This window comes from Oncorhynchus clarkii, chromosome 33 (assembly GCF_045791955.1).
Source record: "Oncorhynchus clarkii lewisi isolate Uvic-CL-2024 chromosome 33, UVic_Ocla_1.0, whole genome shotgun sequence".
Lineage (NCBI taxonomy): Eukaryota > Metazoa > Chordata > Actinopteri > Salmoniformes > Salmonidae > Oncorhynchus > Oncorhynchus clarkii.
The window spans coordinates 19,145,600-19,160,348 of record NC_092179.1 but is presented as its reverse complement, the minus strand read 5'-3'; the positions used below and the strand labels follow the sequence as shown (position 1 = coordinate 19,160,348).

Sequence of the window (14,749 nt, the reverse complement as noted above, 5' to 3'; positions counted from 1 at the left end):
GAGTACATTGTGAGTAAATACATCTATTCTAGTGTAGTAACCCTTTACCGTCATACCCGTATGTATACAGGTTGAAAATAGCATATTTGGGCACTAATAAGCACCTAAATAGGAACATAATGTCAGAGCTATGGCTCTGCGATTCAGAGCTCTGTATGGGTTTTGACTGATAGACGTTCTGAAGTTGAACCACCCCTCCCGCTAATCGGGCTACTTTTGCACATTTTTTGTTGACAGAGAGAGGGGAATGCTGTAAATTAAGAGGACTCAATGTATATATTTTTGAAAGATGAGACGTTGAGGATTATAATAAATACTGCATTATAATAAGTACTGCTTTGATGTCATACAAGCAAGCTAAACACTCGTGAGTCCAAATGTGCCCTTCACATCTCCAAATCATAAAACTCATGTCATATTCAGATTCAACGACTATGGTCACTATGTTTGATGTACAGTTACAAGATGACATGTCGTCATACACTGGGTTGTTCTGAACAGAATGAGCATATGTGTGCATGTGAAGAAAATTTGCCGCCGCCCACGCACCTGAATGCTCCTTTCTATGGCACCAATATTACGTTCTGTTTCTCTGAATTGCCTGGTGAAAGCCTAACACTGTGAGATCATATTTTATAACTTAGCTAGTCATGTTGGCAATAGAACAAGCTTTCAAATCATGCCCACCTGACCCAGATTGCGATTTATAATGGACCTTTTTTTGTGTGATGACATGGATGCAGGGTTGTGTTCCAGACAAAACAACTACAAGTGTGCTTGCTGTAGTTCCTCAACAGCACAGCTAGGAGAGCTAAAAACATCTTATAGTTCAAGACTCTTCTTTGGGTCATAAAGTCCGTTGCAATTGCTTAGTTTGGAGAGGTTTGTGGCCACTTGGAGACACCAGTTAGTCCTCTCACTCAAACCTTTGTCATCCTTTTGTCGTACAGTACGTTGCACCTACAACACATTTTCCAGGAATATTCGTATCATGTTACTGAATGTATCCAGAGTATTTTCAGATTTCCTTGTCAATAAATGCTGTGAAAAGTACAGTAAATGCAAAATGCACATAAAACAGTGTGGTGTTTGGATTGACCTTTGATCTCCAAACGGTTTCCTTTCAATTGCTACCATGGTTATACATGTGCTTTTCATACTTCTTCTGCAAGAAACATTTCAATTGAGCCATATCCATATAGGCCAATTCCCACGTGTGTAAAGGGGTAACACATAATGCTTATTCAATAAAACCTTTTTATATATTGTCAAACTTTCAGAATGTAAGGAAATCATGAATGACATTGATGCCATAACACTGATGCTGATAAGGAACATGTGAGGACCATTTTGACGTATGATTGACCACATTTACACTCCATGGAAGGAAGCAGATAAATCATTTGCTGAGCAACATCTGTAACAATGCTGCATGTTCCACATGCATCTGGACTGGGGTGAAATACCTTGATTGTTTCCCACATTAGCATAATTGTCATTAATGCCAGCAGCCTCAAGAGTTTGTTTTACAATGCACAATGCATGCATAATCAACGTTTCTTAGTGACTGAGTATGTTTCTGAGATAAAAACATGAGGAAATCTTCCATTATAATATCTCTGCTATCATTCAGTTGAGTACTATATCATTCTGCACCAATTTGCATATAATATGCAATTAAAATAAACCGCCGGGAAAAAAGATTGACATGAATGGAATGGTTTGGCACGTTAGTACTTGGTTCCCAGTAGCAAATGCGAAGAGTATAGACTTTCAACAGGGGAAGGAAATGGGTGTTACGCATGTTCCATGCCCTAGAAGACAGCTGTTGCCCATCCATATAGTCAATCTTGTAGCAGTAATTTGCTGTTGGTTGTGCTAGGTGTTGCTAGGTGTTGGCCCCATGCTGGGGAGACATAGCAGGTGGACAAGGCCAGACGAGACCCAGCTGAGATCTATCTAAAAGCCTTCCCTCCTTCTGGCCTGGACACACACTTCCCTTCTTCATCTCACTGCCCATTACAATCAATCAAACTGCAAGCCAGGGGGAAACTGCACACCCAATTTACGCCCACAACTGTTTGTTATTGATGGCTGCCTCACTTTTGTAGTGGTGGAACAATGACGGCAAACCCCCTGAGTGGGGTCCTCTGTGCGCTGAGCAAACAGCTATTTGTTGAGATTGCTGTGGTGGTCTTGTAGGCAGCCGAGCGATGCTAGCAGAGCCTTGCTCTGGGTTTGATATGCCTTCATTTCAGAGGGGACATGGCCACAGAAAGTCTCTATACTGTAGGAGGAAGTTCTATTTTTTCCCCAGATCTTATCTTCCTTAGTTTTTTTCTCTCCTTAAGAGTATTCATCTGGATGAAGAGTGAAGTCAAAATCAATGGCGAGAGCAGTGGCGAGAGTTAGAACCTGGGTTGGGAATCTATCACCGTGCATTTGGGAGGGGACAGCCATGTTCCATTAGAAATTCAAGGCCAATCTGTGCAGGGGATGGATGTCAAGGTAATGAGTACATTTAGGAGATAAGGAACAGCAAATGTATGCTCTGAGATTTTTCCACCAGCAACAATATGGCCTCTCCAGCTACCGCCCACTGAAGAGAGGAGAAAATGGCCTCTATTAATGCTATAATATGGGATTTCATTCAATAGCTGCCAAATGTGATAAAAATGGCCAGATATGCAACTGTTCTACATTCTCTACATTTATTCAAGCTTTAAATCGTATGCTTCAAGCTGTGCAATACAAAAGTCCCAAGGTTTAATGGAGAGGAATATTACCTGTTACTACACTCCAGACTTCAGACTAGACACAGAGCTAGCATTACAGTGTATCAAATTTAACCAGATGCCTAGCTATTATCACCAATGGGGCGAGTTGCCCTCTTGGCGCTGTGGTACTAAGTGTTGTTTTCCGTCTGACTGGGTGGACATGTTTTGGGGAGGCCTCCTCTCTGTCTGGCTCCGGAGAAGCCTAGCTCTCTCTCTCTTCTGACGATGCGTCCCACTGGACAGACGTCAATTCAACGTCTATTCCACGTTAGTTCCACGTCATTTCATTGAAATGTCGTGAAAACAACGTTGATTCAACTGGTGTGTGCCCAGTGGGATGCGCCGTTCCGTAAGCAAGCCTCCTCATTTGCCTCGTCCTTCAGAGGATCCCCAAATTCATCAAACTGTTCCATTGATGGAGGGAGGGGGGACCAAACAAACAAAATATGAAACTATGTTAGTTGTGCTATTTTCAGCTTATTTTTTTTCCATTCTGACCATGGCAGAGGCAGAGCTATGGGCTTATTTTGCTATGTTATTATTCTAGCAATTGACACAAGCTCTGCTCACGGGGCAATTTCATATTTTAGCGGCAAGAGAGAAAAATTGAAGAGCCATGACTTGGGGTGTAATGTAAACGCAGCAGCCTGAAAGACAGTGGACTGGAAGAGGGAGGAGAGGCTCATTTTACAGATTAGGGAGATAACTAGATGGAGCACGTTGTGGCTTGTAACAGGGAACTGCTTGTGTTCATCTACAGTGCTCACAGGGGAGCAAGAGGGAGGGGTGAGGGAGGAAGAGGCGGCATGACAACCCACGGCAGGCGGGAGACTTGGTTGCCATGGCGACAAACAAGGATGTTTGTATCAGAGGCTAATCTCGGCAGGCGGCCACAAAAGGCACACACACCTTCCACCGTCAGTAATGGAGAATCACTGGAGCTCGACACTGGCTATTCATTCCAAAGAGGGGGGGGGGGGGGGGGGGGGGGGGGGGGGGGGCAGGTGGTGGAGAGGTATACATTTTTCTTATCACTCGACATTCCTCCTCAATCAGGGTCTAGTCGAGCCATGACCAGAAGGGGAGTTCCATTCTAATATGAGACAGGCTGGGGCTGCCATTGGTCTAGCAGCTATAATGTTTACTACAGCCTTGTTCTTCAGTAGGGAGGGACACTGGCATCTATATACCAGATTACACTGTTTACTACACATTATGGCCACACTAAGTGTATTTGTAGATTCAATAACAGCAGAATATCACATTTCGTTCATCCTTAGTAAATAATCAACAAGGATCAACAATGACCTTGGCTGGTAGTAAAACAATAGAGGAATGCCATTGGTTAGTGTGGGATTCATCCAACCAAATATCCTCCTACTGAAGCATATCAGGGTGGAGGGAGGTCAAGAACCAGACATTAAATACACTGTGTATAATCAATGTTAGGGGTATAGGATGTATGGGCAAAAGGAAGCTATGATCTGTACACAGAAAAGACCGCCCATACCCACATGTACTGATGTCATTCGTTTCTAATACGCTAATCAGGTTAGTATGGCCACACAAACTCAACGAAGGATGTTTTCTGACATGGATGCAGCAGTAAGACATTGACTGTAATTGCGTGTACGTCTTGGTGGTGGCGCTGTGTCTTGTACATTACTGCCTGTCCTGTCCTTTATGACTCATGCGTCTTCCAAGGGCACCAGAGGCACTTGCTGTTGTTGTTGCTGTGCAATAGCTCAGAGGCCAATCTCTTGGAAGTAGTTTCTCTCATTTCGAAGCTGTCATGCTGGCCCTATTTGAGGGGTTTCAACAGAGGGACGGGAGATAAGTAACTGAACGTACTTTTATAGAAAAATGCAATTTAACAACATAAAGCAGCTCTTCAATAACTCGCAACGTGGATCTTCTGTACTCAGACTAGGCTGCTTTGTCCAAATAGATACGGTATTAAGAAGCTATTCAGTCTAGTTGTCATGTCTTTGCACCCTAAATGTAATACAACGGCATGCGCCAATTTCCTGATCCTCTTTTTATTGTTAACCTTATAAAGCAGTGAAAGGGTTTTTTCTCTGTGGTCATGGCTCTGATGAATGAGGGTCACAATATGACTCACCCCCACTGTGCCCACCGAAACAAGTCTTATCGCTCTGACGAGACTGTCCAAACCATGTTAGTCAAAAAGCATTGTACAACTCAGACAGTCATTACTAGATACTAGACATGGTAAAGTGAAACAGCATCCTCTGTTATATTAGCTTTCTTTTATCAACTCATTGCATGCTGGCCACAGATGCATCTTGGGATGCCATGATTCCCTTACCCTCCGGCTAGGTGTGACACAGGACGGAGTGGATGAGTGTGAGCATTTTAGGAAAGTGGGAGAGGGGAGAAGAGGGGAGGTAAATGGCATGCTGCTCCCGTTCCTTATTCATTCATAAAACAGTCAAAATGTCCTCCAACCCACCTCTGTGGCTCGGCTTAGTAATTATTGATATGCTCAGAAGCTCGGCATTGAGAATTTCTCCTCCAGGGCTGGTCTCTCTGAGAAGATTTGCCCATTCAGATGGTATTAAACTCTAATAACTTGTCCCTGCAATATCCAGTAAAAAATCTGGATATTAAAAAAATGTAGAAAGGAAAAGCAATTTCCTCTTGAAGGTATTTTGAAATGACAGCTTTCAGGGGGGTAGTACAGTAAGTTTGTTGGCTGACAATTATTATACATTTCGTTGCCCACCATTTTCTCCCTCTCCCCTGTTTATACCTCTCCCACCCCTTATAAATGACAATACCTATCTTTGATTTGGCCATACACTAAAGGATGCTTGAACAGGTGAAGACTGCCGGACATTGAAGTTCAAATGTCCGGCAGAATGGCTGGAAAAGGGTTCTGGCCGGAAAAGGGTTCTGCATGGAACCCAAAAAGGTTCTACCTGGAACCAAAAAGGGTTCCCTCTTTGGGTTCTAGATAGCACCTACTATGCTATCTCTCTTCTGTACTTCTCTCATTTACCAGTTAGTTTGGATTCCTCCTCAATAAAAAAAATCATCCTGCATGCAGGATGATGAAATGTTGGTGTTCATTAGTTTTGACTACGGTGAAACCATTCAATTGTTTTGAATTGTCACTTCATGCGCTTCTTCATTCCATTGTTGTGGCTAAAATAGGAGACAGACATCTCCAATATAGACGGTGCACTTCTACAGGCCTCATTAAACACACCGTTTCCAGCCTGTCTACAGTCATTGGGTCCACAGGACTAACTGCAATGGAACAGCAACTGTTTTCAGCACAGCGCACTCTGTAAATATGAATAGAAACGTTGGACAACAACAGCTGTAGGCTAAACAGATTGGGCCTCATCAAAAAGAGCTGTTTGTTTTTATGCTTTGTTATTGCACCAATGACTTCCACGTGAAGGGAAGGATCTTAACCCTCACCCAGTTGAGTTCAGTGTCAGTGAGTCACTTTCAAACTCATCACGATATCCTTTGTACATACAGCACATTCAGGGTCTGAGACAGAACTGGAGCAAAACCACAAAACAAAGGTGTCCATGCCACTCATTCACCCTAGCTCTCTGCAATTACAACCCAGCATCAGCAGTGCCAGCCATTGCATTGTCAAGAAATGTTGAGTGTGGTGTGCACTGGGTCTGTATTATAGTAAAGGCCTCATTGATTATGTAATCTCTGCCTTATCTCCCCAGGTCTAACAGAGATCAAGGAGCCCTGAGTTCCGTAGACCTTGTTAAACACTGAGCCTTGTATCAGGATTTAGCCTCAGACCAGCCTAATTAGACTATCAGAGCCGGGCCTTATAACAGAGTAATACCACAGGACCAAGCCCAGCCAGAAATAAGCCATCACAAACAAAACAGAGATCGATAGGCCAGAATTCAATGCTAACAAAGTGTTTCAAAGTGCAACAAGCCATTCGAGTTTCATGCTCACCAGTGATCCAGTTGTTTGAATAAGGATCTTACATCACATTGGTTGACTGTGGGCATACTGTAGTGAATGTAGCACCATGGTAACAAGCTCAAATGAGAGCTCCTCCCTCCACCAATCCCTCCTTGCCTGAAACCAACCGTCAACATGCCATTGAGTCAAGAAGGCAATATCTCATTGTTCACTATGTACTATGTTCACTATCTCCCCTACTACACACTCTTTTAAACAGCAATGTTCTAGTGGTGTTGGTAGCCAAATACATTACTGATACAAATGCATTGGAACTCAATGCTTAGCTAGACACTACATACACACAAAATAATGTGGACACCCCTTCAAATGAGTGGATTCGGCTATTTCAGCGACACCCATTGCTGACAGGTGTATAAAATTGAGCACACAGCCATGCAATCTCCATAGACAAACAGTGGCAGTAGAATGACCTCACTGAAGAGCTCAGGGGCTTTCAACGTGGCACCGTCATAGGATGCCACCTTTCCAATAAGTCAGTTCATCAATTTCTGCTCTTCTAGAGCTGCCCGGGTCAACTGTAAGGGCTGCTATTGTGAAGTGGAAGCATATAAAAGCAACACCGGCTCAGCCGCGAAGTGGTAGGCCATACAAGCTCACAGAACGGGACTGTCGCATGCTGAAGCACATAGTGCGTAGAAATCATCTGTCCTCGGTTGCAACACTCACTACCGAGTTCCAAACTGCCTCTTGAATGTCAGCACAAGGACTGTTTGTCGAGAGCTTCATGAAATCGGTTCCCATGGCCGAGCAGCCGCACACAAGCCTAAGATCACCATATGCAATGCCAAGCGATGGCTGGACTGGTGTAAAGCTTGCCACCATTGGACTCTAGAACGTGGAAACGCGTTCTCTGGAGTGATGAATCACGCTTCAGCATCTGGCAGTCTGACAGATTAATCTGGGATTGGCAGATGCCTGGAGAGTGCTACCTGCCCCAATGCAGAGTTTCAACTGTATAGTTTGGTGGAGGAGGAATAGTTGTTTGGGGCCCTTTCCTGTTTCAGCAGGGCAATGCCCCCGTGCTTAAATCAAGGCTCATACAAAAATGGTTTGTCCAGATTGGTGTGCAAGAAGTTGACTGGCCTGCACAGAGCCCTGACATCAAACACCTTTGGAATTCATTGTAAACCTGACTGCGAACCAGGCCCAATCGCCCAACATCATTGCCCAACCTCACAAATGCTCTTGTGGCTGAATGGAAGCCGCCTTTAGTGTGTGGCCAGCTTTGAGGGAGCAGTACGGGTGGCACTGTATTATCCCCCGTTAGAAACGACAGTGGATGAAAGTCCCCGCAGAAATGTTCCAACATCTAGCGGAAAGCCTCCACAGAATAATGGAGGCTGTTATAGCAGCAAAGGGGGGACCAAATCCATATTAATGACCTTGATTTTGGAATGAGATGTTCGACGAGCAGGTGTCAGCATACTTTTGGTCATGTAGTGTATTTCATGACAGTTGGCCCTATGGCAAAGTTACAGGTGCTGGCAGTGAGATTACATTGTATGGTTGTTGTTTGAAGCCTTGTTTAAAGGATTTCAGAGGGGAAAGGTCAGAGAGGGTAGCTGGCCCAGGAGCTAAACAGGGGCAGAATTCAGAAGAGAAAACCACAGACAAGAGCGTTCCCTTTGATCTGTCCAGGGGCTATCACACCGTCCTCACTGAGCCCCGTTGTCTGTTTGAATTAGAGGTGTGAGAAATGCAACTGAACTCATGCCTCGGAAATAAGATGATAAAACATATCAAAGGTATGTTTCCAATAGTCATCCCTATCTGGACCAGGGAAAAAACAACATTTGGACAGTATAGAGTTCTGTTCCACATACAGTACATACACTGTTGCACAAGATATGTCATCCCTATTCTCCCCCTTACTGTGAATCTGACCTTGGGACGACTTGCTGCCTGAACACAACATGATTTATCCGGCTTCACTACACATCCCTGTGGGCCACTTGCCCCCAGTGATGTATCTGGCCCATGCAGAATGGTTAGCCAACTACAACCTGCTCTGTGATTCTCTGTCTTTGTCATTGGTTTGGATGTTAAAAGGTGCTCTATGGTTCTTCACACTCAAGGAATCTAAAATGCATGGTTTTTTATAGGTGGCTATAAAAGCTTTTTTTTAGATGAAAATAGCAGCTCTTTCCACCTCTCAGACAGGCACACTCAGACACCCTCATATCTGTACAGGGCCGGCTGTACAGTGGCCCCACCTCTTGACAGCTGAGAGAAAAATATATGTTTTAAAGTACATTTCCTGGAATTCTACTAATTTTGCCATGGGGTAGAGAGAATAGTTTTTAGTTCAAAGCTTCTGTGATTTCATGCAATTCAACACATTTTTCCATGACTTACTGCTCATGTCGCTTATGCCTGGAGCCGGTTCTGTATCTGTACCATCTAGCGAGCAGACGTGAGTGTTTCTGAGGCTACTGTGGAGTCGCCTTTGACATGGACAACTGAATCCGCTGCAGACAGTGAAAGGTGAGAGGGACGTCAGGTCCTGATATTGGAAGCATTCATCATTGGCCAACACAGGCCACTTCATGAGCATGTCATTGATTGGTGCACTTCCTTTCAGAGCAACCTGCTGCCAAACGGCCGCACAATGTCAAATCATGCAGAGACTATTTTTAACCTCCTATTTTGCAATGACAACAGCACCCTCCCCCTCCTCCCTCTCATCCCTCTTCCCCCTTCTCCTCCTCAATCCTCGGCTCTCATTAACAACAGCTGTTTAAAATAAAGAGCTCTGAGCAAACACCAAGTCATCCTGCCAGCTGCCCTTTCTGACCCAGAAGACTTGGGTTTTGAAAAGGCAAACCCAAAATAACCTGGGCTGAATCAAAAGGTTAGGGCTGTTTGCACATCAGGCTCGGGGCAGCAGCCTCCTAGTCCTCCTCATTATTGGCGATTTAACGAGGATGATAAAACATGATGCTACCTCCGGCGACAGAGGGGATGCTTGATTTATTTGAGCTCAATATCTGCCCCTTCCTCTCTGGTTGGGAAGTTGTTGCTCTCACAGACATTGTCTTGTTAGGGTTTCTTGAGGCCTTATTGGATTATTGGCCTAATTGGCCTTATTGGGGCAGCAGGTAGCAAAGCATTGGGCCAGTAACTGAAAGGTTGCTGGTTCAAATCCCAGAGAAGACTAGGTGAACAAAACTCTGTCAATATGCCTTTGAGCACGGCACTTAACCATAATTGCTCCTGTAAGTCGCTCTGGATAAGAGTGTCTGCTAAATGACTGAAATATAAATGTAAACGGATGGAAAAACCATGTCACACAGATCTACCACAACGCTGTTTCCTGTATTCCCATATGACCGGTGAATGACAGAAGTATTCCCTGCCTGTTGTGTTTCAATAAGTCATCACAATAACACAGTGTACATGGCATCCACCAGCTAGAGACCAGCCCCATCTTCCCCAATCACATCTGATTCAGTTAGTGGTTATGAAACGAAGCGTCTGCAAAGCTCTCCCAGACAGAATGTAAACAACAAGCTGCTGTCTGGAGAAATGAGCTGGGGAGAAAATTGTGATTTGGGAGAGGAGGAAGGGTGGGTGGGAGGGATGGCAAGAGGGTGAGGCAGGGAGGGAGGGCAGGAGGGAGAGTTGCTTCCCTTCTCGCTACTATCACCTGGCAACAGTTTGACATGGGCACCTCCCGGCTAATGTATTCACAGCGACTGAGGGAGGCTGGGGCTGAGAGTCTCAATTGCATGAGCCCAGGGCTACAGCTGAGCAAACCCGCTTGGTAGTCTCTCTCGGGTGGACTCTCATAGCAACCGGTTTATCCATACCACCTGAGATACGAGGTAATAATGGGCGGGCGGGGAAACAGGCGACCTGTGCCCATGCCTTGTTTGTTAGAGAGAGAGAGCAACAGTACAATAACTAGGGATATGCTTGACATGTTTCAGACTGGGCTCAGTACATGGGGTTATCACAGTATGTGTGTTCACTGTGACAAAGGCCCCATGTTAGTGGACCCGACACCAACTGAGAGTGATGTTAAGAAGCTATCCATGTTCGCAGCTCGAGGGCTCGCAACGTTTTTTCAATCTTATCAACAGCGATAGACTGCTGTGCAAAGAAGATTCTGTATATGATGTTTATCCCACACACCTGTGCAGAAACAGGAAGCAGCACAACTAAGGGGTTAAAGGATTGAGAGCGACGTTTGGCTCCCTATTCCAAATGGCATTATAGCTCTTTTCCGAATCAATAGTGTGCTCCGTTCCTCCCTAAGCAAGTCATGCCAAAGATAAACCCGTCACGTGACGGATGGAGGAGGAAAAAACGGAGCCACAGCCGGGCCATTTTATCTGATGGTGAGAGGGATTAGCTTCCCCAGGATGAAAGCAGCTGCTCATCTTCCACCCCCTTCCCTCCACCTCATCCCTCCATCCATCCACCCAGACATCAACACAGTGGTCTCTGTTTCCGGAGCCGTGCCTCCAGCTACTCATCTCTCTGCTTATATCACCTAATTTCAACCTGTACATAGTTGTCCATCTCCTAATAACCACGCTAACACCTCGCCCGCTGGGGCGCAGCCACAAGGAAATGGGCGCCAAAAATGGTGCCACGCCAAAGCGGTGGGAGTTGTCAGAGAGTAGACTTCCCCTGCCCCTCTCCCTCCACTCCTCTTCTCAATATCAATCAGATAGCAATCACACTCACCCAAACAAACACAGCCCCTCCCTCACCTCCACGCTACTCATGCCCATAACTTTTGCGGTACCCCAGAAAGGGAATGTCTCATTTTACCTGGCACAGCATGCTGTCAGCTCCCGATCTGTCCGTCCGGATGTGGAGAAGATCTCATCTGGAGGGAACAAGGGAGTCTCTGGGAGAGAGAGAGAGAGAGAGAGAGAGAGACAGAGAGAGGAGGAGTCTTTAGACAAAAGGAGAGGAGGAGGAAATCAGAGAGGAACCTCCTGTTGCTAATGCTGAGATGCTGTCACCGTCTGCTGCCTTTATTTTGTGGCCAGAGTTGAGGGAGCAGTAAGGGTGGCGCTCTATTATCCCCCGTTAGAAACGACAGTGGATGCACCGAGCGCTGGGCTGAGAGAGAGAGAGAGGGAGGAGGTGGAGAAAGAGAGAGAAGGGAGAGACTGGGCTGTTTAAGCGGACCGTCGTCACTCGGCAGTTCCTTCGGAATCCCTCAAGTGAGAGGGGCGCTACATCACAGAGTCCTTGGCTGTGATTGGCTGAGTCGAGGGGAGATGCTAGGGACGGGGGATCTGTTGTGCTCTGCTCTGGCGGCGGTAAAGTATGATGACCCTTTCAGCACACATAACACCCCCTCCTGTGTCTGAGCCCAACATCTCAGGGCACACCATCAATGACAAGCAAGGACACTCCCAAAAATCCCCCCTTTGGGAGCTGTGTGGGTGTGTGTGTGTGCTTGTGAGTGGGTGAAGGGTGCAGGGTTTCTGTATGCATGGAAAACCCTGGCTTGCCTCTGCACACACACATTAAGACATACTGTACATTCACACACACACATGCACACACACACACACACACACACACACACACACACACACACACACACACACAGACACACACACGCACACACACACGCACACACACGCACACACAGACACACACACACGCACACACACGCACACACACACACACACACACACACACACACACACACACACACACACACACACACACACACACACACACACACACACACACACACACACACACACACAGACACACACACACACACACAGACACACACGCACACGCACACACACACACACACACACAGACACACACACACACACGCACACACACACACACACACACACAGAGGTCCCATCAGATCATGCCCATGAAGGAGACATGATTTCCCCAGAGAGGGGGGGAGAGCTCATCAATAGAGGAGCTCAACAAACACTGCAAGGAAATATTTCATTAAAATGATGAAAGAGTCGTGACTCTGACCCAGGCACTAGGAGGGGGATGCTTATTCACTCCATGTGACAGCCTGGAAGGAGATCAGCAACACCATCCAATAAGTGCTATCCTCTGGTCTGCTCTGTATCCTTCAGGAAAGTTATTTGATGAGGATGTGCAACACTGGGCACCATGATAACATTGATGAAATTATATATTTTTACAGGAAATTGCATACAATACCTCATTATGCAACATACACATAATTCCCTAGTGGATCTTTACATTTATAATGAGATGGAATTCACGAAGGAAATATACAGTAGTTCAACTTTCAAGAAAGTGTTCCTCTGCACCTCAAATCAAAATCTCTGAAATACCAGGAAGGAATCAATAGGGGATTGAATGAGGAGCAGGGCTGGCTGGGCTGAAAGGTCATGATGGAGGGCTAAGCAGACACACACAGTGTCAAACACAGCCTTGGGGCATTCTGGGAGTGAAAAGGGGCTAATCTCAATCTGGAGATGTCATATTGAGCGGCAGCCGTCTGGTTTCCACCTCATCTCTCCTTTATAGTTGAGCGTGTGTGTGTGTGTTCTTCATCTTCTCCATTTACTGATTCTCATGATGTGCACCACATGATTTAAAGGCATAAACCGCTGAAAATAAAATAACCTAATCACTATGAAAAGCATGAGTAAAATAATTTCATTTCTATTACTTTGCTATGCATTATCAAAAGGGCTCTTGTTTAAATTCAGAAGACAGAGGGGCAAACCAAGTCGTCATTTCTTCACCTCAGAGTGAGAACCACAAAATCACCTTACCAGTCCTGAATGGGGGGGGGGGGGGTTCAACACAATTCTTTAACAATTTAGATGTTCCAGTATAATTAGAAAATTCTCATCTTTCTCGCCATGAGTTCTTACGTGCATCACAGGTCCAGAAAAGTGGTGATGTTTTGAGAGAAATACATTTAGCTTATGATTATGCTATAATGAGGATTTAGGTTTGCCGTTGCCAGACAGCCTGAGAAGAATCCTTTCAACATCTCAATTTAAGCATGTTGACAAGAACAACCACTCCACCAGGTGCTCTATCAATTCATCCCTATTGATATAATGACATCATTCCCTCATCACAGAGTAACATAGTTCATTGATCATTCTCATGGTTCCGGCAGGGTGTGCAGACACATAAACAACATGCATCAAGAGGTGTTAGTCATTTCCACCTGGCGGTGTGCTGATCAGAAGTAGCTTCTGTCTGTGTCTTTGTGTCCCCTCTCTGGCGTGGCGTGGGGGAGAGTGAGTCATCCAGGAGGAGAGGAAAACAAAATAACTATGAACAGTACGAGTAAAATCATTTCACTTCTATTACTTTGCCATGCTTTATTTACTCAAACCAAGTAGTATTTTCTGAACAGCACGAGCCTGAATGGGTGAATGGGTGTCATTAGCTATATCTCATGTTTAATAACGTAGCTGACCCATTTAGGATTCACTTTGACATTGGCCCCTGCCAACAAGTATGTTACATACAGTATACATGTAGATACACTGTGCGTCCTCTCTGCAGTCAGAACCGTTAGAAGCCTGGTGATGCCTCTGAACAACTGCTTACCTCATACAGATAGTCATCACAAATCCCTACAGTACACTCTCTTAAACAGTCTCTGTGAACTCTGGGATGGGGGAGTACCAATGGAAATCCTCTCTAACTAACTTTGGTGTGTAGCACTAACAGCTGCCTGGTCAGCGGCTATAACAACATGATGACAAAAGCTAGTCCTTCAGAATGGTAAAGATCAGTCGCCATTTTAGCCAGGAAGATTATTGGTATGGATGACATTGGCAATGACAGCTTGAACCCCGCCTCCATACAAATGTCAATTTTATTTCCTTTGCCTTTCAGTCTATATCTTTACTCTACATAAGAAGGTCATTTAAATGAGAACAGGCACATGACTATATCTACTAGATTTATAATGCACATCAACATAACTGATGTATGACTTTAACTAGAAATCAAGCTTCCCCTGATCTAATTCA

At 45.2% G+C, this 14,749-nt stretch overlaps 1 protein-coding gene across 2 annotated transcripts in view; it reads right to left on the bottom strand.

The window, feature by feature from the left end:
- LOC139393190 (synaptotagmin-1-like) overlaps window positions 1-11,624 on the bottom strand; it is a 232,308-nt gene extending 220,684 nt beyond the window's left edge. For both annotated transcript variants that reach the window (XM_071141620.1, XM_071141623.1), the window contains exon 1: window positions 11,553-11,624. The gene's annotated coding sequence lies outside the window, so the exon portion shown is untranslated. The remainder of the gene's footprint in view (window positions 1-11,552) is intronic.
- Window positions 11,625-14,749: the final 3,125 nt, after the last annotated feature.